This window comes from Gopherus flavomarginatus, chromosome 3 (genome assembly GCF_025201925.1).
Source record: "Gopherus flavomarginatus isolate rGopFla2 chromosome 3, rGopFla2.mat.asm, whole genome shotgun sequence".
Lineage (NCBI taxonomy): Eukaryota > Metazoa > Chordata > Testudines > Testudinidae > Gopherus > Gopherus flavomarginatus.
Window position 1 is genome coordinate 1,905,660 of NC_066619.1, and position 25,314 is coordinate 1,930,973.

Genomic DNA, 25,314 nt, shown 5'->3' on the forward strand with positions numbered 1-25,314 from the left:
CTCTGCATGCTCAGGACATACCCATCTGAAAACGGAGAGGCTGAAGGCCTTGAAAGAGGAGAAATATCCCCCACTTCCACCCCACCCCAGCGGATTGCCCAGGCTGGAAGGTGGCTGGGACACTGGGACTGATGCCTACAGTAAGGCCAGATTGATCTTTTAACACCAGAGCGGTAATTTTCAGCCTGCCTGGCTGTTTGCTGCCTGGGGCGAGGTGGCTGTGCCCCCGTGAGTGGGGAGAGGAGCTGGCAGGAGCAATGCACAGCGGAGCCTCGGCCAGGGAGACATGAAGTGCGAGGCTGCTGACTTTTCTTTGTTAAGGATGATGCAATTCTGCATGGAGCTTACTGAACGCAACCAGAGCGAGAGCCCGATGGAAAACATCCCAGCAGCCAGTTCTCTTCATTAGATGTTCCCCTTTCCATTGCCTCACTATCAGGCGTTTCCAACAGCAGCCACATCCACAGGATTCCTGCCAAGGCTGCAAAATGCATTAACCCTTCAAAGGGCGGGCAGCCAGGCTGCACGCACGGGGAGACTTTCTGTAGCTGCACAGCAGGATTCTGCAGGAAACCCTTCAACCATCTGCACCCATGCCAGGAGACCCCCCAGCTAGGGAAGGAAAGGCCTGTAGAAAGCAAGAGCGCTCAGTAACGGTCACTGACAACTGCCTCTGCATCAAACCCTGTACAGGCAATACAAGGGCCTGACACAATTCTTCTGCTGAAGCCCTTTTGCGTCTCGGTCCCGGAGCTGGCTACGGCTGCTGGGGGAGATGGGGTTTTGTTCCCCTGGCTGTGATGAGGCCTGGACACTTCTTTTCAGGCCACTGGTACCTGATGGAGGGGTTCGCTGTCCTCTGAGCACAAGGCGGGGGGCCAGGCCCACTGCTGGGCACACACACGAGATGGCAAGGGCTGGACTGGGCGATTTCTGGACTGATGCAACAGGAAGCTCTGTTGTAGGAAGGAAGTCCAGGACTGGGCTGAGAACGGCTTTAGCCTAGCGGTTCCTTTCAGGAGATGGCCGCTGTCTCTAAGCCTTCCCTGGGCAAAGCTGTTCTAAAAGAGAGGAAATCTAGGGTGATGGTTGCCATTAGCTCAGAACTGGGGGAAGGAGCAGGAAGGAACAAAGATGCTAACACATTTAGCCTCCATGGAGCAACTTTGGTGTCAGGTGCAGGACCTGCCAGACTGGATCAGAGCCATGGCCCAGCTAGTCCCCTGTTCTGTACCCAGCACAGCCAGTGCCATGTGCTTTGCGGGAAGGTACAAGACTGCTCCCAAAGGCAGATGAAGGATAATCTGCCCTGCACTGGACCCTCCTTTTAGCCCCAGGCCTTAGAAACTGCCTTAAACCTTGAAGCAGATGGTTTAGATCTCTTCTAAAATGTGTTAGCATTAACTATTATAACTGGCTAGTGTTGGCCAGTGTGACCAAGTGGGGGATTTTCTTGTTTTTCCAGTGGGTTGCATGCACAGGGGGTGGGACTCAGTGTCCCCAGGTGTTACTGGTTTAACGAGGTGATGGGAGAGGGAGTTTGTTGTTACAGAGGGCCAGCGACAGAACGTGGGACCCCAGCCGATGGCCTGGTGGATGGAGACCCCAGCGACTGGTGAACTGGAGACCCTGCTCAGGAGTTGCAGCCAGTTCTGGCCAGTGGGAGGATAATGGGCTGCGAAGAGAGGACCCCAGTGACCTGACCAGCCGGTTCCAGCCAGAGGGGCCAGAGGAGGGCTGAGAGGACAGGAGACCGAGGCCTTCCTGTTTTATGACCCTGTTTACCTGGAGAGAAGACAATGGACAGAGGCGGGGCTTGGGTCCGGGATATCGGAGGCCCAGCTGCCTGCAGGGGAACATTGGGGCTGGAGAGGGGGAGCAGGCAGAGCCCACCTGGATGCAGGGGGACTGGGATATGCTGTGTTGAGAGAGGCCAGGCCTGAGGCCCTGAGAGTTTCCTGTGCTGTGTTCAACTCTCAATAAACCCTCCTGTTTTATGCTGGCTGAGAGTCACTCCGGTCTAGAGAACAGGGTTGCATCAACCCCTGAGGGAGTGAGGAGGCCCCAGGGGCCCAGAGCGCGTGGACTCCCTGAGGGGCCCACAGCAGAGACAGACGTGCTAAGACTCAGAGAGGTGCAGCTCCAGGAGGTGGAGAGGCCTAACCCCGAGAGACAGTGGACCCCCGAGAAGGGCTGTCGCACTGAAAGGGGCACCTCCTGCTCCCAGACTGCAGAGGGCCAAGAGTGGGCACAATCTGTGAGTCCATGACATCCATATAAATGCCCAAACCCTTGTTGAACCTTGCCAGGTTTTTGGCCTCAACATCATTTTGTGGCAGTGAGTTCCACTGGCTAATCACACACTGTGTGAAAATCTGTCCTTTAATGGGTTTTGAATGTGTCACTTAATGTCATTGATTGTCCCTTTGTTCTGGCATTATGGGACAGGGAGGACATCACCCTGGTCCTCGTTCCTCTCCTTCAATCTCATCAATCTCTCCTCTTAACTGAGTTCTTCCAGGCCCCTGATCACTCCCACTACGAGTCTCTGATCCCCCTTGAATGCTGCTCTCCCCTTTTGGGGGAGGGTGAGGGGGTATGTGACCCGAACTGCAGCCTGCATCCAGATGAGGCCACAGCAACGATATCCATAATGGCATTAGAATGCATCACAGCCCAGATAAAAGCCCACCTAGAGCCTTCAGAAAATGCTCCCTCCGATTGCCCTGGGAGCAGAAAGACAGAGCTCACTGACAGGCCAAAATCACGCCCCGAGTGAGGGAACTCTCTGACGGAAGGGCTCTGGCTGAGCTGTTTCTGTCCGGACGCATCCCAGAAGATGGCTCCTCAAACCCTATTAAGACTCGGAGTGACTGGACGTCTACTGGCTGGTGGGGTCTTGACTACTCAATCTGAGAACCCCACACCGACCAGGGGCTGCCGTTCAGGAAGGCTTTTCTGGTTAGGGAGGAAGGCTAGGCCCTGGGAGTGAGCAGCATGGGAATCAGGATGATCTGAGTAGCAGCTTAGAGCACCAAGGCCCTGAGTCACACTGAGCAGATGAGAATCATGCCAGCTCATTTTAATCTTTCTACAGACCCTTGGGGGAAAGCGTGGTCCATACACAGGCTCCCAGCCCAGCCTATGGAAAAGGAACCCGTGCTGTGAGCCTCTGGCTCCCTGAAGCTGCTGCATAGGAACTGTCAGGCGGGCTCCACGCCACAGACCATCTCGACCTGTATCTAGTCTCCCACAGGGGCCAGCACCTGAGGCTTCAGAGGAAGACACAAGAACTTAAGAACGGCCAGGCTGGGTCAGAGCAAAGGTCCATCCAGCCCAGTATCCTGTCTGCTGACAGTGGCCAATGCCAGGTGCCCCAGAGGGAGTGAACAGAACAGGTTATCACCAAGTGATCCAGCCCCTGTCGCCCATTCTCAGCTTCTGGCAAACAGAGACTAGGGACACCATCCCTGCCCATCCTGGCTAATAGCCATTGATGGACCTGTCCTCCATAAAGACAGTGATGGGATAATGTGACCCCTGAGGGTGCATCTGAACACCTAGTAGTAGGTGGAGCTTGGTGTAAACCTGGAGGCAGGCGGTTTTAGAATCCTTCTACAAGCACTGACAGCTCTTGTTATTCACATAAATGTCAAATCCTCCTTTGAATCTTGCTACATTCTTGGCCTATCTGACATCCTGTGGCAGTGAGTTCCACATGTTAAATACACAATGCGTGAAACAGTATTTCAGGACTTCTAAATTTGTCACCTTTAATTTAATTGAATGTCCCTTTGTTCTAATGCTATGAAATCTCCCTTCTCTAGCCTAGTCAGTATGTGCTGCAGTTGTCTCATGTCCTCTCTTGTCTCCGCTCTAAAGTAAACAGTCTTTTCAATCTTTCTTCCAATGAGAGTTTTCCCCAGGCCCCTGATCATTCTCCTAGCTCATGTCTGAGCGTCCTCTAATTCCGCAATTCTCTTCCTACGATGTGCACTGAGGGGCGAGCAGTCCTGCACACAGAGCCCAGGAGAGTGCTTTGATTACCATAATGGCATTGGAAGAGTTCAACATTAGTCTCCATCCCCGGCCTGATGCCGCCTAATATCTGGTTTGCTTTTCTGACTGCAGCTGCGCCTTGAAACAGGTCTCCACTGCGCTCTCTGTGATGACGCCCGGGTCTGTTTTCTGAATCGATATGCATGATTTAGAACCCTCCAATGTGCTGCTTGGACTGTCTTTTGCTGTCACATTGCCCACACTTAGCTTGGGCAGGTCCCACCGACGGTCTCTCTGCCAAAATAACTGTGTCATCTGCAAATTCTGACACCTCACTGCCCCCTCCCTTTTCCAGGTCATTAATAAATGTATTAAACAGCACTGCTCCTCATGGGGAACTGTGCAATGCCTGCTGTTAGCTCTCACACCCAATCAGTGGCCAAGAGAATGAGTCCTGGTGATTTAAAACATGTAACCCAGGAGGCAGTGAGCTCCCAGGTGGCTGCAGAGGGCCTGGGTCCACAGAAGAGAAGCAATTCATACTGGGCTTTTTAATAGATTCCAAGGCCAGAAGGAACCAGGGTGATCAACAGGTATGAGTGTGATGTTATGAGTGTAATATAATATTTCATTGGAAAGTGACAGGGCCAGAACGAGTTAATTAACTCAGACTGACCTGAGCCATGGGTGAACCTTAAGGACTGGTTAGGAAGATCTGTAAATGAGCAGAGCTTTGAAATGCAAGTCTGCATTGGGAGAGGTAGAAGGGAAGATGTTTGCTCAGGTCTTGTGATGTAAGCAAACAAGTCTTGTCTATTGCTATAGCTTTAATTCAAAGATCAAACAAGGAATATTAACATTTATGATGATACTTGAGGGAAATAGTGTTATTGTCTGTGTGTCTCTCTGAAGGTTGTGGTGACCTGTGTCTGAACTGTTTAATGGATAAATTACCCTGTGCTAATTGCCAGGATGTCTGGAAGGAGAATTAAGCCTGTTGTTTTCTCAGGCCGAAAGGCTGCTGGCAGGGCCAGCTCCAGGCGCCAGCTGAGCAAGCTCGTGCCTGGGGCGGCAGATTCTACGGGGCGGCATTCCATCCAAACCTAGGGCGGCACGGCCGCTTTTTTGTTTGTCTGTTTGCTGCTCCGGTCACCCTGTAGGGGGTGGAGGAGGGGAGCGCCCTGCAGCAGACTCGGCAGGGCAGCCCGCGTCCTTCCCTCCCCGCCGACCGGAGCAGCGCGGAGCCCTCCCGCAGGCGGCACGGCGGTCGGGGCCGCGGGGTGAGCTCCCCGCTGAAGCGCTGGCCGCTCCCTCTCCCTCCCCCACACTAGACCAGGCGCGCACTCTGCAGCACAGGGAGTCCCCCTGCACCCTGGCTCCGGACGCCCTGGAGGGTGTTTTTCTTCTGTTTTTTCCCCTGCTTTGCCAGCCGCGCCGTTGTCCCCCCATGCTTTGCCGCTCTGGCCACGCCGTGTTTTTGTTTTGTTCCCCCCCTTCCCGGCTATGCCGCGCCACAGGGTTTTTGTTCTTTTTTCCACCTGCTTTGCCGCTCCAGCCGCACCGTTTTTTGACTTTGTTCCCGCCCGCCCCCCGCCCGCTTTACCGCTCCGACCGCACCGTGGTTTTTTGTTGTTCTTGTTGGTTTTTTTCCCCTGCTTTGCTGCTCCGGCTGTGCTGCATTCCCCGCCTCCCCCCACCGCTTTGCAGTTCCAGCCACACCGATTTTTTGTTCCCCCAACCCCAATTTGCCGCTCTGGCCGTGCTGTGGGTTTTTTGTTTTTTTTTTCCCTGCTTTGCCTCTCTGGCGGCCCCCCCCTTTTTTTTTTTTTTTTTGCGGCGGCAAAAAAGCCAGAGCCGGCCCTGGCTGCTGGAAATGTATAAGAACTCTGGGACATGATCCTGCTTCATCTCCAATCTGCTTTGGGTTTCAAGAGGGGGAAACCTTAAGCCACAAGGATTGAGATCCCCAGTCACTGACTGGAGCCACCCTGAATATGAACATTGGACTGTAACCTCTGGACTATTTCTAAAAGGACTTTTGGCTGCTACAAGCTCATCTCTACTGTGTATCTGCACCTCAGGAATTGAATTCAAGTCTGTCTGTCTATGGATCTTTTAACCAACACTCTCTCTCTCTTTTTTTTTTTAATAAATTTTAGCTCAGTTAATAAGAATTGGCTGTAGCGTGTATTTTGGCTAAAATCTAAGTTATAATTGGACCTGGGTGTGTGGCTGATCCTTTGGGATTGGAAGAACCTTTTCTTTTATATGATGAGATAAGATTTTCAGGAATCATCATCATATCTGACAGGTGTGTCTGGATGGAGGCCTGAGGCTGGGCACTTTAAGGGAACGGTGTTGTTTGGATGTCTGAGTAACCAGAGAGGTAATACAGAAGCTGTTCTGTGCTGGCTGGTAAATCTAAGTATTGGAATAACCACCAGCAACTGGGGTTGGTCTGCCCCATTTTGTTTGCAGTTCACCCTAATTGAGTGATCTCAGCTGGCTCCCACGGGCAGCACCGTCACACTGAGCTCCTGCGTAACAGAGGCCAGAGAACTTCCCAAAATAACTCCTGGAGCAGAGCTTTTAAAAAACAACCCAGGCTTGATTTAAACATCGCCACCATGACCCTGGGTAAATTGTTCCAGTGGTTAATGACCATCACTGTTAACAATGTACATCTTATCTCCAGTCTGAGTGTGTCCCGTTTCAACCTCCAGCCACTGGGATCGTGTTCGACTTTTCTCTGCTAGATTAAAGAGCCCAGTATTAAATATTTGTTCCCCATGTAGGCTCTTATAGACTGTGATCAAGTCACCCCTTAACCTTCTCCTTGTTAAGATAATAGATTCATAAAGCTCAATCTATCACTACAAGGCAGGGTTTCCAACCGTTTAATCATTCTCATGGCTCTTCTCTGAACCCTCTGCAATTTATCAACACCCTTCTTGAATTGGACACAGGATTCCAGCAGCAGTCACACCAGTGCCACAAAAAGAGGTAAAATCACCTCCCTACTGCTACTCGTTCAGCTGGTTATTCACCAAAACCTCCACATCTTTTTCAGAGTCACTGCTTCCCAGAATAGAGTCCCCCATCCTATAAATATGTCCTACACCCTTAGTTCCTATATATATATATTTACATTTAGCCACATTAGAATGCATATTGTTTGCTTGTGCCCAGTTTACTAAATGATCCATCTTGCTCTGTAGCAGAGACCTGCCCTCTTCATTATTTCCCACTCCCCCAATTTCTGTGTCATCTGCAAACTTGATCAGTGACGATTTTATGTTTTCTTTCAGGACATTCATAAAAATGTTAGTTTAGGGCCAAGAACTGAACCTTGCAGGACCCCCACTAGAAAAACAACCACTCAGTAATGATCCCCATTTACAGTTACATTTTGAGACCTAACAGTTAGCCAGTTTTTCATCCAATTAATGTGTTCCACATTAATTTTGTATTGTTCTAGGTTTTTAATCAAAATGTCCTGCAGTACCAAATCAAACACAATTACAGAAGTCATAAGAACCTAAGAATGGCCATACTGGGTAAGACAAAGGTCCATCAAGCCCAGTATCCTGTCCTCTGACAGTTGCCAATGGCAGGTGCCCCAAAGGGAACGAACACACAGGTTATCATCAAGTGATCCATGCCCTGTCACCCAATCCCAGCTTCTTGCAAACAGAGGCTAGGGACACCATCCATGCCCTTCCTGGCTAATAGCCATCGATGGACCTATCCTCCATAGAATCATAGACTATCAGGAGTGGAAGGGACCTCAGGAGGTCATCTAGTCCAACCCTCTGCTCAAAGCAGGACCAATCCCCAACTAAATCATCCCAGCCAGGGCTTTGTCAAGCCTGACCTTAAAAACCTCTAAGGAAGGAGATTCCACCACCTCCCTAGGGAACCCATTCCAGTGCTTCACCACCCTCCTAGGGAAATAGTGTTTCCTGATATCCAACCTAAACCTCCCCCACTGCAACTTGAGACCATCACTCCTTGTTCTGTCATCTGCCACCACTGAGAACAGTCTAGATCCATCCTCTTTGGAACTCCCTTTCAGGTAGTTGAAAGCAGCTATCAAATCCCCCCTTATCCTTCTCTTCTGCAGACTAAACAATCCCAGTTCCCTCAGCCTCTCCTCTAAGTCATGTGCTCCAGCCCTCCGCTGGTCTCTTTCCAATTTTCCCACATCCTTCCTGTAGTGCAGGGCCCAGAACTGGACACAGGACTCCAGATGAGGCCTCACCAATGTCGAACCATGAATCTATCTAGCTCCCTTTTGAACCCCGTTATAGTACTGGCCTTCACAACACCCTCTGGCAAGGAGTTCCAGAGGCTGACAGTGCGTTGCATGAAACAATACTTTTCATTTGTTTTAAATCTGCTACCTATTAATTTCATTTGGTGACCCCTTGTTCTTGTATTATGAGAAGGCATAAATAACATTTCCTTATTTACTTCCTCCACACCAGTCATGATTTTACAGACCTCTATCATATCCCCCCAAGTCGCCTCTTTTCCAAGCTGAATAGTCCCAGTCTTATTAATCTCTCCTCATACGGAAGCCGTTCCATACCCCTAATAATTTTCGTTGCCCTGTTCTGAACCTTTTCCAATTCCAATAGATCTTTTTTGAGATGGGGTGAACAAATCTGCACACAGTATTCAAATGTGGGCATAGCATGGATTTATATGGAGACAATAAGATATTTTCTGTCTTATTATCTATCCCTTTCTTAAATGATGCCCAACATTCTGTTTGCTTTTTTGGCTGCCAGTGCACATGGAGTGGATATTTCAGAGAACTATCCCCAATGACTCCAATATCTTTCTTGAGTGGTAACAGCTAATTTAATTTAGTAATGCATTACTTTGCATTTATCAACATTAAATTTCATCTGCCGTTTTGTTGCCCAGTCACCCAGTTTTGTGAGATCCTTTTGTAGCTCTTCACAGTCTGCCTGAGACTTAACTATCTTGAGTAGTTTTGCATCATCTGCAAATTTTGCCACCTCACAGTTTACCCCTAAGTCTAAGTATCTTACATCAATATTATCATCTTTATCAACTAAATTTGTAATCTCATCAAAAAAAATATCAAGTTTGTTTGACAGGATCTATGTTCTATAAACCCATGTTGATTGGCATTAATTATAGTTTCTTTAATTCTTTATTAATCAAGTCCCATATCAGCCACTCCCTGATCTTGTGAGGGATTGATGTTAGCCAAGCAGTCCATTAATTATCTAAATCATCCCGTTTCCCCTTTTAAATCCTGGCACACCATTAGCTTTCTTCCAGTCTTCTGGATCTTCCCCAGTGTTCCAAGCCATAATGAAAGCCAACATTAACGGTCCAGTGAGTTCCTCGGTCAGCTCTTTTAAAACTCTTGGATGGGAGTTATTTGGACCAGCTGATTTAACTTTAGTAGCTGCTGTTTAACATCTTCCAGAGACACCAATGGAATGGAAAGTGTCATCATCGTATGACATATCATCATTTGACTGCATAAAAATATTGAACAGACAGTAAGATCTTTATGAGTTCACTTTAGGACCTTTATAAGGCAGACAGACACCACCATTACGGGCATCGAACAGAAACCCACAGAGATCAATAATTACTTGTGTAAGCTAACCACTGAGACGGCACAAGCCTACACTGAGTACCCACACAATCACAGCACAGTGGCCTTTGGATTCCCCAACAAACGTATAATGATGCACGACCGGTGGCTACAGGACAGCTGGACTACCAGGAAAAGCACAAGACACTAGGGAGATGATTTGGGTTAAAGTGATACGCAACAAGCCCCTTGTGGGTGCTGAAGAAATTAAATTATAATTAGCACGTGCCTTATGAAAGGTAAATTGGGAAAATGGAAGGTAGTGAAACCAAGGAGACAGCTGGAAAGGGAAGAGGTCGACTCTCAGCCATCATTGCAAATTCTCAAACAGCCGAAGATCTAGCACATGTGCCCTGTGTTCCAAACCTCCTCGCTCCGTGCCTGGCAGCAGACAAAGCTGTGATGGGTTGGCTAAGGAGGCACTGAACTGAGCGAGAGGAAACGTTTTGCTGAAGAGACAGAGAGCCATGTCAAGCTGTGGGTTGACATCTGGCTGCTGTTCTTCAGAAAGGCCTGACTGCCGACTTTACCCCTGCTGAGCAGCACTTACTTAGGCAAGTAACCCCATAGAAGTCAGTGGGACTGGTCCCAGGAGCACGTTCATTTCAACACACACGAGAATTGCAAGCTGGCAATGGCAGCGCAGAGGCCAACCAGAACGATACTGCCAAGGAAAGAGGTGGACGCTCCTGCACTTGGGTCATTAAAACTGACTAGTCCAAGCCTGGCGAACATCCTGCAGAGAAGAACCCTGCCCTGGCCCTGTGGGTGGAGGCCAGAATTAACTACTAGAGCAACGAGGAGGTCAGTGGCACCTTAAAGACTAACACATTTATTTGGGCATAAGCTTTCGTGGGTGAAAACCCACTTCTTCAGATGCATGGAGTGAAAATTACAGATACAGGCATAAATATACTGGCACATGAAGAGACAGGAGTTACCTTACAAGTGGAGAAGGAGTGTAGTACAGCAGCATTCAGAGCCTGAGTCAGGATCGGTGGCCCCTGGGCACTGTGCAGATACAAACACCACCCAGGGGCTTGCAGACTAAGATGAGTAATACACAGAGCTGTAAACTGTAAATGTCTCTCCCTAGATATACATGGAGACAGAGAGATTTACAAAATGAACAGGAGGCCTTGTGGCACCTTAGAGACTAACACATTTATTTGAGCATAAGCTTTCGTGGGTTAGAACCCACTTCATCGGATGTATAGAGTGGAACATATAGTAAGAAGATATATACAAATACAGAGAACATGAAAGGGTGGGAGTTGCCCAACCAACGCTAAGAGGCTAATTAATTAAGATGAGCTATTACCAGCAGGAGAAAAAAAAACATTCGTAGTGATAATCAAGATGGCCCGTTTCAGACAGTTTGACAAGAAGGTCTGAGGATACTTAACATGGGGAAATAGATTCGATTTGTGGCCATTTAATCTTTGGCGTAGAGACTGTCCAGTATGGCCAAACAAATTTGACATCAGGAATCATAACGTTCAAAAACCAGTGGGAGAACACTTCAACCTCTCTGGCCCCTCAGTGACAGACTTAAAGGTGGCAATTCTGCAACAGAAAAGCTTCAAAACCAGACTCCAATGAGAAACTGCTGAACTGGAATTAATTTGCAAACTAGATACCATTAACTTGGGCTTGACTAGAGATTGGGAGTGGCTGGGTTATTACACAAATTGAATCTATTTCCCCATGTTAAGTATCCTCAAACCTTCTTGTCAAACTGTCTGAAACAGGCCATCTTGATTATCATTACAAACGTTTTTTTTCTCCTGCTGCTAATAGCTCATCTTAATTAATTAGCCTCTTCGCATTGGTTGGGCAACTCCCACCTTTTCATGTTCTCTGTATGTGTATATATCTTCTGTCTGTGTGTTCCATTCTGTGCATCCCATGAATTGGGCTGTAGCCCACGAAAGCTTATGCTCAAATCAATGTGTTAGTCTCTAAGGTACTCCTGTTCTTTCTGCGCATACAGACTAACACAGCTACCACTCTGAGACTTACAGTGTATTGTTACTTTATTTACACCACATGCAGCCATCCCCACCCGCCATCAGGAATTGGCCGCCTGCATCAGTTACTGTTCTATTCACTACCTAGCTCTGGCCAAGCTCCATTTCCAGCTAGTCACCATCTGGCTGAAGGCTACAATTTACTGCAATTGGTTAGCGCAGTCACTGTCCACCAAAATCATCCCTGTTCTCCCAGAGGTTCCACCCTGGCCTGACGTCTGCTCCCATTGCTCTGGCTCTAAGTGGAAGGTGAGTTCTTTGGGGCAGGATCTCAGTCTCTGCTGTGCAAAGCGATCTGCACATTGATAATTAGTGTATGTTAACGCACCCACACTCCAGATGAAGGCTGTCCCTGCGGGGAAGGCACAGCTCTGGGATGCTGGAGTGGCTGGCCATGTGGCAAAGGCCCACCTCTGGGACGCCAGAGAGTGACTTGTTGACAGCTCTCCCAAGTTTGGGTGTTTTTCTTAAATCCCCAGCTCCTGGAGCCATGTGAATATGTAGGAATCTTGGCTTCCAATAACAAAAGTTTCTACTCTCCTTCTTGTGGGAAAAAAAGCTTGAAACCATGAGCCAAATGTCCCTTAAAGATGCAGAATCCACGAGGCAAAGGAAAAAGTCTCAATCCTTATCTTGGTTTTTTGGGGCCTGAGGCATGTTTTGAATGCCTGGGGCTGGCCATACTGGGTTAATGCTGCGGGGGTAGGGTAGAGCAAAGACTGCACTAGCACCATCCAAAGCCATACGAGCCGGGGTAATTAGCTGGGAGAACAGGCAGGGACAAAGTCATCACCCCGCCTTGTTACAGCTGTAGTCCTAGAGAGAGCAGCCAGCCATCCCCCTGCTGCACAGATTTGCCCTGGAATCTGTTTGGCAAGCACAGCTACCCTCACTCTTCCTCTCAGTTTTGGCCTCTTAACTGGCCAGAATTTGCCTTTCGTGGGAATTGATTACACCCGTTTTTGCATCCCACAGGGTTTATTTTAGTTGAAATGCACAAACCCCAGCACCCCTCGGAAAGCGACCCTCTGCCCAGCATGACCTGCAGGTCAGCCAGGCTGACGGCGACCCCAGAGCTGGGAGAGTCCCAGCCTGGCCCTTCCCCAGCATCCTTTGGCCATGCGGGGTCAATCCTTGCAGGCTGCCAGAGCCAACTGCCAGCCCCCTGCTCAGACTGTTTCCAGCCTTTATCGACGGGGAGGAGTCCAAGCACAGAATGTTTGTGAACAGAGGGTAGAGATGGGGGCCAGCGTCTGGCCTTTCCTGAAGCCTGGCTTCCAGCTGAACTGCTTGGAGAAGTTCAGTGTGTTTGGGAACTCCCCAGAGCATGTTAATGAACTTTAGACGTTTCAGGCGGGTTAACGAATGAAGCCGGGGGGGGGGGAGGGGCTCAGCGTCTGGGAGGCTCCCAGTGCAGACTTGGGCTTGTCATGGCATGTGGGTGTGCTGGGGTCATACCAGGTGGGCAGGGCGGCAGGGTTAAAGGTGGCGCAACGTTTGCTCTCTAGAAAGCAGAGTGCATGCAAAGTAGGGGCTGGGGAGAGGAGCCCCCAGGCCCCGCCCCTCTCCCTGCCCTTGGCGCGACAATCTGAACGCTTCCTGTCTGACTTTTCCCAACGTTCCAATCTGGGCTAAGGAGCGGCAGAGGAAAAGTCGGGCCGGCCGGACTCTCTTGAGAAGCTGGGATGAGGGTTAAAGAAAAACCCCAGAATAAGATTCTGGCTTCACACCGACCCAGCAGCCAGCGCTGCCTCATTCCAAGCTTACACACAACTATTTCAAATTTGATGACAATATATATCTCCAGATCAGTGGCACTGCTATGGGCACCCGCATGGCCCCACAATATGCCAATATCTTCATGGCCGACCTGGAACAACGCTTCCTCAGCTCTCGTCCACTCACACCCCTTCTCTATCTACGCTACATTGATGACATCTTCATCATCTGGACCCATGGGAAGGAGACTCTGGAAAAATTCCACCATGATTTCAACAGCTTCCACCCCACCATCAACCTCAGCCTGGACCAATCTACACGGGAGGTCCACTTTCTTGACACCACGGTGCAAATAAGTGATGGTCACATTAACACCACCCTATATCGAAAACCCACCGACCGCTATGCCTATCTTCATGCCTCCAGCTTCCATCCCGGGCACATCACACGATCCATTGTCTACAGCCAAGCACTGAGGTACAACCGCATCTGCTCTAACCCCTCAGACAGAGACCAACACCTACAAACTCTTCACCAAGCATTCTCAAAACTACAATACCCGCACGAGGAAATAAGGAAACAGATCAACAGAGCCAGACGTGTACCCAGAAGCCTCCTACTGCAAGACAAACCCAAGAGAGAAACCAACAGGACTCCACTGGCCATCACATACAGCCCCCAGCTAAAACCCCTCCAACGCATCATCAAGGATCTACAACCCATCCTGGACAATGATCTCACACTTTCACAGGCCTTGGGTGGCAGGCCAATCCTTGCCCACAGACAACCTGCCAACCTGAAACATATTCTCACCAGTAACTGCACACCACACCATAATAACTCTAGCTCAGGAACCAATCCATGCAACAAACCTCGATGCCAACTCTGCCCACATATCTACACCAGCGACACCATCACAGGACCTAACCAGATCAGCCACACCATCACCGGTTCATTCACCTGCACATCCACCAATGTAATATACGCCATCATATGCCAGCAATGCCCCTCTGCTATGTACATTGGCCAAACTGGACAGTCTCTACGGAAAAGGATAAATGGACACAAATCAGACATTAGGAATGGCAATATACAAAAACCTGTAGGAGAGCACTTCAACCTCCCTGGCCACACTATAGCAGACCTTAAGGTGGCCATCCTGCAGCAAAAAAACTTCAGGACCAGACTTCAAAGAGAAACTGCTGAGCTTCAGTTCATCTGCAAATTTGACACCATCAGCTCAGGATTGAACAAAGACTGTGAATGCCTTGCCAATTACAGAACCAGTTTCTCCTCTCTTGGTTTTCACACCTCAACTGCTAGAACAGGGCCTCATCCTCCCTGATTGAACTGACCTCGTTATCTCTAGCTTGCTTGCTAGCACACATATATATACCTGCCCCTGGATATTTCCATTACATGCATCTGAGGAAGTGGGTATTCACCCACGAAAGCTCATGCTCCAAAACGTCTGTTAGTCTATAAGGTGCCACAGGATTCTTTGCTGCTCATTCCAAGCTGATCATCTACACGGCAGAAAAGCTGAATTCTCCAAAGGAGCAATATTCCCCTCCCCATAGTTACTGCTGGCTTTCTACTCCAAATCACCTAGACTTATGGTCTGTTCTGTTGAACTTGGCTCTAAGTGCAATTGTAAGAGCCCTGGGGCAGGGACCTGGCCACTGAAGTGCCGTGGGCACAGGCAGGCTGCACTGCACATATTCCCACGGGTATCTGCATCTCCTGCCGTGCAATCACTGACGCAGGCCTCCCCAGAGACCCTGCTGCACAAACTCATAAAGGCCAGAAGGGACCATCACAGTCCCCTAGTCTGACCTCCTGCACATTGCAGGCCACAGAACCTCGCCCACCTCCTCCAGAAACAGATCCCCAACCTCTGGCTGTTACTGCCGTCCTCAAACCATGGGTTAAAGACTGCAAGTGACAGAGAATCCACCACTGACACCAGTTCAAACCCACCAGTGACCCGGGCCCCATTCTCTCTCCAGGCACTAACGAGGCTGGGTATCCTATGCCAGGGCCTAGGTGCTATTTGCAGGATTTCTTTAAAGCTAATGATTCCTAAATTCTCTCCAGTCCCCACCAATTCTGCCCCTCTTTTAGACTTCAGGCATCTCAGGTAGGGACCGTGGCTTGGTGCTTTCTCAGGGCCAGCGCTACCATTTAGGCGACCTAGGCAATGACCTAGGGTGCCAGAATTTTTTTGGGGCGCTATTTAGCTGTGGACCTACCGCAGTCATGCTGGCGGACGGTGCGCTGGTCTAAAGGCTCCGGCAGACTTACCGCAGTCATGCCTGCAGCAGGTGCACCGGAGCCTTTAGACCACCGGACCGCCCGCCGGCATCACTGCGGCAGCTCCACCGGACACACGGGGGGCGGCGAAATGGCCGTCCGCCTAGGGAGTCAGAAACCCTGGGGCCGCTCCTGTGCTTTCCCAGTGCTTAACGAACAGTGCAGTCCAAGCAGGACATACCAACAAGGCCCAGGCAGCCTGCGCCTCAGGGTGCAGCTGCTCTCCAGGGCTGTGAAGGCTGCAGGTATCTGCCCCAATCTCCTCAGCCTCTTCATGCCGAGGCAAGCAGAGAATCGCACACATCTGATGCGAACTGTCCCCAGCTTCCTGAGACGTGTCTGTGCTCTGAAGTAGGTTTGCCATCTCCTCAAGGCAGATACGGATGCTGTGTCCCCTGCTGCACGTTTTCTCCCCTGGCACCTTGATGCAGCCTCCGGCAGATGCATGTGCCCCACAGCCGGTTCTCTCTAGCTCCCTCCTGCAGGTGCATCTCCCGCAGCACGGTCCCTCTGGATTGTGAAGGAGGATCGGACACAGACAGGGCTTTGAGTTCCCTGGGATGGGGTGCAGGTTTTCGAAGGGAGGATGTTCGCAGTCCAGAAGGTTAAATGCCCTGATGCCATGTTAATTTATGGGTCTAAAGCTCTGGGGAGAACTAATTCTCTCCCGTGTACTTTTGCATGAATCTCGGTTCTTCCCCTCTGCTGTCTGAACAGATGCTCTGGCTTTGTCTTGCTCCCCAGGTTTAAAAGACAGGACCACATGGGACGAGACAGAGACTGACCAAGGATGTGCAGAAATAACATGGTCCTTCCAGAAAACCGCTGCACAAAACGTTGTGCCGAGGACAATTCCAGCCTCAAAAAAAACTGTGTTCACGCTGGGGAGAGTCCTGGCATGCTTCATGAACACAGGGAGAAAAGCTGGAGGGAATCACGCTCGGGATTTAATACTTAAATTCCCCTGCTCCTCCAGCCCTGAATACCCCCCCACCTCTGCCACTGCTCCTCCAGCCCCCAGTCCAGCCCCCTGCTCCTCTAGCCCCGAGTCCGGTGCAGCAGCCCCCTGCTCTTCCAGCCCTGAACCCCCCCAACCTCTGCCACTGCTCCTCCAGCCCCCAGTCCAGCTCCCTGCTCATCCAGCTGTGAATTGCTTCCCCCCCACCTCTGCCACAGCTCCTCCAGCCCCTGGTCCAGCCCCCTGTTCATCCAGCCCTGAATTCCCTCCCCCCTCACCTCTGCCATTGCTCCTCCAGCCCTCAGTCCAGCGCCCTGCTCCTCTAACCCCGAGTCCTGTGCAGCAGCCCCCTGCTCTTCCAGCCCTGAACCCCCCCAACCTCTGCCACTGCTCCTCCAGCCCCCAGTCCAGCCCCCTGCTCATCCAGCTGTGAATTCCCTCCCCCCACCTCTGCCACTGCTCCTCCAGCCCCCAGTCCAGCCCCCTGTTCATCCAGCCCTGAATTCCCTCCCCCTCACCTCTGCCATTGCTCCTCCAGCCCCCAGTCCAGCCCCCTGCTCATCCAGCCCTGAATTTCCCCCCACACCTCTGCCACTGCTCCTCCAGCCCCCAGTCCGGTGCAGCAGCCACCTGCTCATCCAGCCCCGAGCCGCACATGCATTGTTCAGGCACCTCATTTCTGACCTGCAGCCCTTTCTGCTGCTGCTCTCACTCTCAGCTCCTCCACAGCTCTGCCAAAGCAGGGAGAAGCTCAGCCTGCCCCATGCCTGCCCTTCCTAGCCTAGGATCTCCTGCAGCTCTGAGGGTGTTTTATCTAAACCGCCCTTTGGCGACCCCTGAAATGAGCTCTGCCGAGCTCACTAACGGGGGAGTGGGTTTGTGATGTGGTACGGCTGCTCAACTCATTTCACCTGATACCCGGTGTCTAGGGGAGTAGAGCTACTGACTTCCGCATCCCCTATAACCTCAAGCCACTGCGCCCCCTATAGACATCCCCCTCTCCACTGGAGCTCGTCACTGCACCCGCTATAGACACACCACACTCCACTGGAACCCCTGCCACTGCACCCCCTATAGACAGCCCACCCCACTGGAATCTTTGCCACTGCACCCCCTATAGACACCCCACTCCACTGGAGCTCATCACTGCACCCCCTATAGACACACCACACTCCACTGGAGCCCCCGCCACTGCACCCCCTATAGACAGCCCACCCCACTGGAATCTTTGCCACTGCACCCCCTATAGACACCCCACTCCACTGGAGCTCATCACTGCACCCCCTATAGACACATCACACTCCACTGGAGCCCCCGCCACTGCACCCCCTACAGACAGCCCACCCCACTGGAGCCTTTGCCACTGCACCCCCTATAGACACCACAGTCCACTGGAGCCCCTGCCACTGCACCCCCTATAGACACCACAGTCCACTGGAGCCCTTGCCACTGCGCCCCCTACAGACACCCCACTCCACTGGAGCCCTAGCCACTGCACCCCCTACAGACACCCCACTCCACTGGAGCCCCTGCCACTGCACCCCCTATAGACACAACATTCCACTAGAGCCCCTGCCACTGCACCTCTATAGACACCACACTTCACTGGAGCCCCTGCCACTGCACGCCCTATAAACACAACATTCCACTAGAGCCCCTGCCACTGCACCCCCTATAGACACCACACTCCCTAGAGCCCCTGCCACTGCACTCCCTATAGACACCACACTCCACTAGAGCCCCTGCCACTGCACCCCCCATAGGTCCTTCCTCCTCTCTTTCATACCCTACAGCACCACCTCATCCCTGCTCTTCTGGCTGACCTCAGCATCCCTCCATCGCATACATATTAGGAGAGCCGCCTTCTTGTCTAGAGCGCTCATCCCCTGGCAGTGGCTGGTGGGCACCTGGCTGGTGAATGGGGTGTGGGGTGCAACACCTGCTCACAGTTAAGCTCCAGTAAATGGTCCCGGCCCCGCACGGCCAGTCTGACAATTAAAATGATGGACTCATTGCCCCTTTTCCCAGCTGAAAGCAGAGAGCAGCTACCGCCGGGCACCAATGGGCCACCCAGGCAGCCAGCACAAAGGATCCCAGCCCGCAGAGCTGGGTGTGTTCCTCCTGCAGGGAACAGGACTTTCACCTGCCCCCCATGCTCCAACTGTGCCATCCATTCACCACCCCGTAAACCGAGCCCAGGCCAACCTCCCTCCCCCTGCCCGTGTTCTTTGTCTCACGGCTTCTCATGAAAGGGCTGCCTGTCAGAACGGATTTCACGCTGCACAGGAACGCGCAGACAGCGTGGCAGCGCTCAGCACCAAAACAAGCTGCCTGGGCTGGGCTGTCATGGCAGACAATGGGGAGCTGTGTTACTGCACCAAGGAGAGGGCGATGCCAGGGCAAACCACCGCTTGCCAGGACCAATCCGCCGGGGAGTCCTGGACACGACTACCTGCTGTGTCACGGCTACATGGACACACACATTGCACAGCAACCCCAGGAACCATGATTGCACCAGCCTCCCACCCAGCACAACATCAAAGGGACAAAGCAAACCTGACGCCTCTGAGCTCCAGCGGGGAGCTGGCAAAATCCACCGCTTGGCAGGAAAATGTCTGACCTAAAAACCATCTGCAAGCAAGACAAGTGCCCCCCAGTCATCTCCACAGCTCACCTTCCCAAGGCACCCTCTCATGCCTCTGCCCCCGAGCGCAGCCGGCAGCGCTGAGGGTCCAGACTCCAGCCAGCTCCGGGTACTGGGGGGATGCACAGTCAATTCCTATTTCCTTTACAGCTGCATCCCTGGCAATGCAGAGGGTCTGCGCAATCACATCCCCACTCTGCCTGCTGCTGCTGTGACGTTATGCTGTGTGAAGGACCAGGCATGCCCACTGCTCAGCCACTCTGCCTCAGCCCCAGTCCCTGCGGGACTTCAGCCGAGGAAGGACTGGGAGGAGGCAGCCAAGGGGGAGGGGTGTGCAGAGAACAAGCCCAGCTGGAAGATGGAGGTCTGGTTCTGATCAGCACTGGGAAATCAGGGAGGAGCAGCTCGGGGTCACCTGCAGCCTCCCACATCCAGCTGAAGCCTCCGCAGTGAAATATGCTGCAGCTCCTGCTGCTGGGTCTCACCCCTCCTGCTCTCTTCTCTTGGCAGCAGACAGAGAGGGAGCTGGAATTGCTGGGTGCATGCAGAACCATTCCTGGGGCAGCCATGGCCCATGGAGAGAAGGTGCTGGCTGGCCCACCGTGTGGAGCAGGGGAAGTGACCAGGGCCACAGAGGAGCTGAAAGGAAAGATTTGTGGTTCTCCATGGTGCCTCTTACCCCAAAGGCCTCCACAACCAACATCCAAACAGCACCCTTGAAATGCTGCCACCTCTGGGGTGGAGAGCAGCAGCCAGGCAATCAGCCAGTGCAGGCATCACGGGGCCAAGGGTTCGAGCCCAGATATGCTGCGAATCTTAAACCACGACTGAATCGACAGCTATCTAAAGTGGGGGGTTCCCGTGCTGCCTATAGGCCCAGCCAAACCCTGTCAGTTCTGCGATGCAGCCCAGGGACACCCCATCTCCAACACAAATGTGTGGCCCCCAGAGCCCTCGGCTCGCAAGGTTTCCTCTCCATCCCTGCACTGGGACAAGTCACCTCCCTGTCCACGTGGGGTGGCTACACTCGCGTGGCCTGCAGGCTCCTGGCAAGCTGCTGAGGGGATGCCTGTGCTCTGCAGGGCGAGCGGCTCTCCTGAAGGATTTCTAGTGCCCATCGCTGTATAATCTGAGTTCTCCCCTGCCCCTGCAGTGGGATTCCTCTCCTGGGGAGACACCCGATGCAGCTGGACTCCACAGCAAGGCCAAAAGCGCAGCCTGAGGCTGCTCAGGGGTGGTTTCGGTGGGAACCTGGAGGTGGTGGGCACAGCTGATAGCACCGGCAGCGCCTCGGGGGCAGCAGCGTAGAGCAGCCAGCCGTGGTATTGCCAGCGGCTTGGCATGCCCTGCTCAGAGCCAGTCTGCACTCACGTCCCCACTCCCCGGACACCAGCTGAGCTGCACTAGCACTAGGGCAACGGGCTGGATTCAGAAAATGCTCCATGCTGGCAAGGCCAAGGAGTCTGGTCCCCAGCCCAGCAGCACTTCACGGAGGCAGTGATGAGACCTCACGGAGCCACCTGAGCACTGGCATTTAAACTCTTCCCTGCTGGGACACGCCGCACAGGCAGGACCTGGGCACCGCTCCCAAGGTCGACGTACCAGTGCAGCTGGGCACGAGCCCCCCCGCTGCTTTCTGAGCAGGGCAGGGTCACGGAAATGACCTCCAGAGGCCCAGGGCTGGGGTGAGGCCCTGGGTGCTGCTCTGCTGTCTGAGGTGCCTGGCCTGTGCTCTTGCTGGTCGCACTGCATCTCCCCTCCAGAATGACCGGAGACAGCCACTCAGTGCCCATCGCGGGAGCAGGGCCCAGCCTTCTCCTGCACCGAGTTGCATGTTTCTCCAGAGGCCTGCATGGGGTCGGAGCTCTCCCGGCTGGTGCCCAGGCAGGCTCCCAGCCCCAGAGCAAACTGTGTCGGGCAGTTCAGGGCTAGCTCTCTGCTCCCCTCAAGGGCTTTCTGTTCCCCCCAAGCGGCAGTAAAGGAGACTATTAATGGCGTCTCAGCTAAGCCTTCCCCCTAGACCACCACCCGGCCTGCCCTGTTGTGCTGTCAGCAGTGATTAAGGCAGACTTGGGTGGATGTGCTGAGGACTGTTCAGCCAGGACAGCAGGACCTCCTCTGTAGCAAAGCAAGGCGTTACCCTGGAGACAGTCCTGCAGCGAGGAGCAGAATGGAAAATATTCGACTGCTCTCCCTGCTCTCCTGGGAGCCCTGCCAACCCCGACGCTACGAGGGACCAATGCCAACAGGCCAAGCAGCTGTCCCTGCCCACAGACACCGACATTAACCAGCTTTGTCAGGAACTGCGGCCTCACATGGGGGACGCCATACCAAGCCAAGCCGATAAACTAACCTAACCCGGCCAGGATCCCACCCAGCCCGGCCCCAACTGGCCCCTCAGGGCTACACTCCTCACCAGGGGGACCCCGTGCTGACCTGATGAACTAACCTAACCCGGCCAGGATCCCACCCAGCCCGGCCCCAACTGGCCCCCCAGGGCTACACTCATCACCGAGGGGACCCCGCGCTGACCTGATGAACTAACCTAACCCGGCCAGGATCCCACCCAGCCCGGCCCCAACTGGCCCCCCAGGGCTACACTCATCACCGAGGGGACCCCGCGCTGACCTGATGAACTAACCTAACCCGGCCAGGATCCCACCCAGCCTGGCCCCGACTGGCCCCCCAGGGCTACACTCCTCACCAGGGGGACCCCGTGCTGACCTGATGAACTAACCTAACCCGGCCAGGATCCCACCCAGCCTGGCCCCGACTGGCCCCCCAGGGCTACACTCCTCACCAGGGGGACCCCGCGCTGACCTGATGAACTAACCTAACCCGGCCAGGATCCCACCCAGCCTGGCCCCGACTGGCCCCCCAGGGCTACACTCATCACCGAGGGGACCCCGCGCTGACCTGATGAACTAACCTAACCCGGCCAGGATCCCACCCAGCCTGGCCCCGACTGGCCCCCCAGGGCTACACTCATCACCAGGGGGACCCCGCGCTGACCTGATGAACTAACCTAACCCGGCCAGGATCCCACCCGGCCTGGCCTGGCTCAGCCCGGCAGGGGGCTGCGACTGACAGGCCGTAAGTACAGCTCTGCCTGGAGCACCACTCCCTTCTGATAGCAACCAGGCCTTGCCGCCACAGCAGTGAAGATCCTGCTCATCCACCTGCACCATCTGAGCAAGCAGCAGCGGCTAGTGGAAGACCAGCTGCGCAGGTGAGACGAGAGCAGGGAACCTTGGGGCCCTGACTGCTACGGCTTATCAGGCTTCCGTAGAATTTATCCTCTTGGGCAGAAGCCCAGGCCACGGCCCTCCGGCACCCAAGGGAAGCTGCTGTAAAGCTGCCTGGGTGACCTGTAGAATGGAAATGTCTCACCCTGAAATCCCAGGTGGTTCTCCCAGCTGCAGTCTGCCCTCGCTCACCCACGTACACTGAGCACCATGAACCATTCACGAGAGGAGAGCGGGGCAGAACACACCTGTATTCACACCCTACACCCTACTGCAATAATCTTTGTACCAAGTGTGCCTTGTGAGGGATCATTTGAAAACTCAGACCCTGCTGATCAGTATCATCCTGATAAAATGTGCATGGCTACATTGCACGTGAAGTGTTATGGATTCCACTGGGTGGTGTTACCGGCACATGTTCCAAACTGAGCTTCGCTCACAAGTCTGTCTCAAACAAAGGAATGTGGGCTCTGCTTCATCTGCATTTAAGTAGCCAAACAGAGTCATCAAGCAAGAAGGGAAACAAAGGAAGCTCCAACCAGTGAGAAAAAAGCAGCAGGGAACATCCTTCCCCACAGGGTTTTCGTCTCCTGGAGCCCAGCTGAAATGTTTTTCAAGAGGGAAACTGAAAGTATAAAAAGGAGGGACAAACACCCCCGCCACCCATGGCGTCTCAGAACTTGGGGTCCCCGTGCTGCCCATGGCGGCCGGGAGCTGCGGGGTATCCCTGCCATCCCGGCAGCTCGGAGCTCGGGCAGCGGGGGTGCCCTGCAGTTCCCAGGTGCCGCAGACAGTGGGGGGGCCCTGCAGCTCCCGGCAGCCATGGGCTGAAGTCACGGAGATCTCTGGAAGGCACGGATTCCATGACTTCTGTGACCTCCAGGACAAGATTGCAGCCTTAATCGTGACTGATAAAGTTTGCAGATGACACAAAAATTGGGGGCGTAGGAAATAATGAAGAATACAGGTCACCGATACAGAACCACCTGGATTGCTGGGTAAACGGAGTGCAAGCAAACAGCATGTATTTTAATATGGCGAAATGAAAATGTATATATCTAGGAATAAAGAGTGTAGGCCATTCTTACAGGATGCGGGGCTCGATCCTGGGAAGCAGGGACTCTGGAAAAGAGTTGGGAGCCGTGGTGGAAAATCAGCTGAACATGAGCTCCCAGTGTGACGCTGTGGCCATAAAGGCTGATGCGATCCTGGGAAGCATAAACAGGGGAATTTTGAGAATGAGCAGGAGGTGATTTTCCCTCTGTCTGGTGCGACCGCTGCTGGGATCCTGTGTCCAGGTCTGGTGCCCACAGTTCAAGGAGGTTGTTGATAAATTGGAGGGAGTCAGAGAAAAGCCATAAGCATGATTAAAGATGGGAAAACCTGCCTCAAAGAGCGCAATCTATTGACCTCACCAAAGAGAAGGTCATGGGGAGACTTGATCACAATCTACAACTACCTACACGGGAAACAAAATATTTAATAACGAGCTCTGCAATTGAGCAGCGAAAAGTCTGAACACGATCCAATGGCTGGACGGTGAAAATGGACAAATTCAGGCTGAAAATAAGGTGTAAATTTTTAGGAGTGGGCGTAATTACCCATTGAAACAGTTTACTAGGGTCGTGGTAGATTCTCCAGCTCTGACAACTTTGAAATAAGGATTAGCTGTGTTCTAACAGATCAGCTCTAGGGATTATTTCAGGGCAGGTCTCTGACCTGTGCTATGCAGGAGGTCAGACCAGATGATCACAATGGTCGCTTCTGGCTCTGGAACCTATGACTCTGTGCATCTATTCTAATACACAAATCCGCCAGCTGGCTCTGGATGAATCAGCAGGGAGGCCACGTAACCAGAGGCCACGTGACCAGAGGTCACTGGAGTTGACCCCCTTCCCAGCACTGCCTCAGGGAAGGAGAGCTGAGTGACTGGCCCCGGACTATGGAAGGAACATTTGTACACAGGCTCCAGAGCAGATCACTTCCTTCTCAGCCACCACCCAGCTGCCCATAGTGGAAACAGGAACCCCCCAAGACACGTCAGTGCCCTCAGGCCAGTCTGCCCGTCAGAGGTTGCCTGGGAGGTGCACTACAGCAAACAGTTTCTCTGCCGGGGGGACATGACAGGCAATGGCGGGTCGCAGGCATTGAAAATTCTATTCCAGTCTAAAGCACAGGAAGTCTTGTTCTCCCACCCCCGGGCCCTTCAGAGGTTCTCTGCTACCCCCCGCCACGCGCACACAACGAACCAGCCAGGGGCAGCACTGCTAGGACCGGTCGCCTTTTACTCTGACTTTTATAAGGAGTTTGAGGGGGCACAAAAATGTGTCTCTTCAGCTAAGGAGTCGCCAACCTGCAAAACCTTGAGAAACTCAGTGAGCGAACAAGCGACGCTGCTGGGATTTCCTGGACCGTCTCCCGGCCAGGCACTCGTCAGTCCCATCCCCAGGGCTAGGAGTGCTAACAAGGGCACCAGGCAAGATGCAGGTCACTCACACCCATGCAGTAACGTGACCTGCCCAGAGCTGACCAGGCTTCCCACGGTGACGCCTAGCTCCAGGAGGCCATGTTTCCGCTACAGAGTAGTGTCAGCACAATCCCAGGCACTCAAAACCCAGGAGTCAGGGCCCCCAAAACATCATGAGATGGTCTTGAAAACCACAGTGGTGAAAGCTAGGAGGGTCCTAGTCCAGCGGAAACAAGGCCAAATCACAAAGGATGAATATAAACAAATAAATAATACAAGTACAGAGGGACAAAATTAT

General features: G+C 52.8%; 1 protein-coding gene across 5 annotated transcripts in view; it reads right to left on the reverse strand.

The window, feature by feature from the left end:
- RUSC2 (RUN and SH3 domain containing 2) overlaps positions 1 to 25,314 on the reverse strand; it is a 74,295-nt gene that overhangs the window by 28,003 nt on the left and 20,978 nt on the right. Inside the window, exon 1 of one of the 5 annotated variants that reach the window (XM_050943530.1) lies at positions 19,335 to 19,441. The exons of the other annotated variants lie outside the window; for them this stretch is intronic. The gene's annotated coding sequence lies outside the window, so the exon portion shown is untranslated. Of the gene's footprint in view, positions 1 to 19,334; positions 19,442 to 25,314 lie in introns of those variants that run through there. 5 annotated transcript variants of the gene reach the window in all.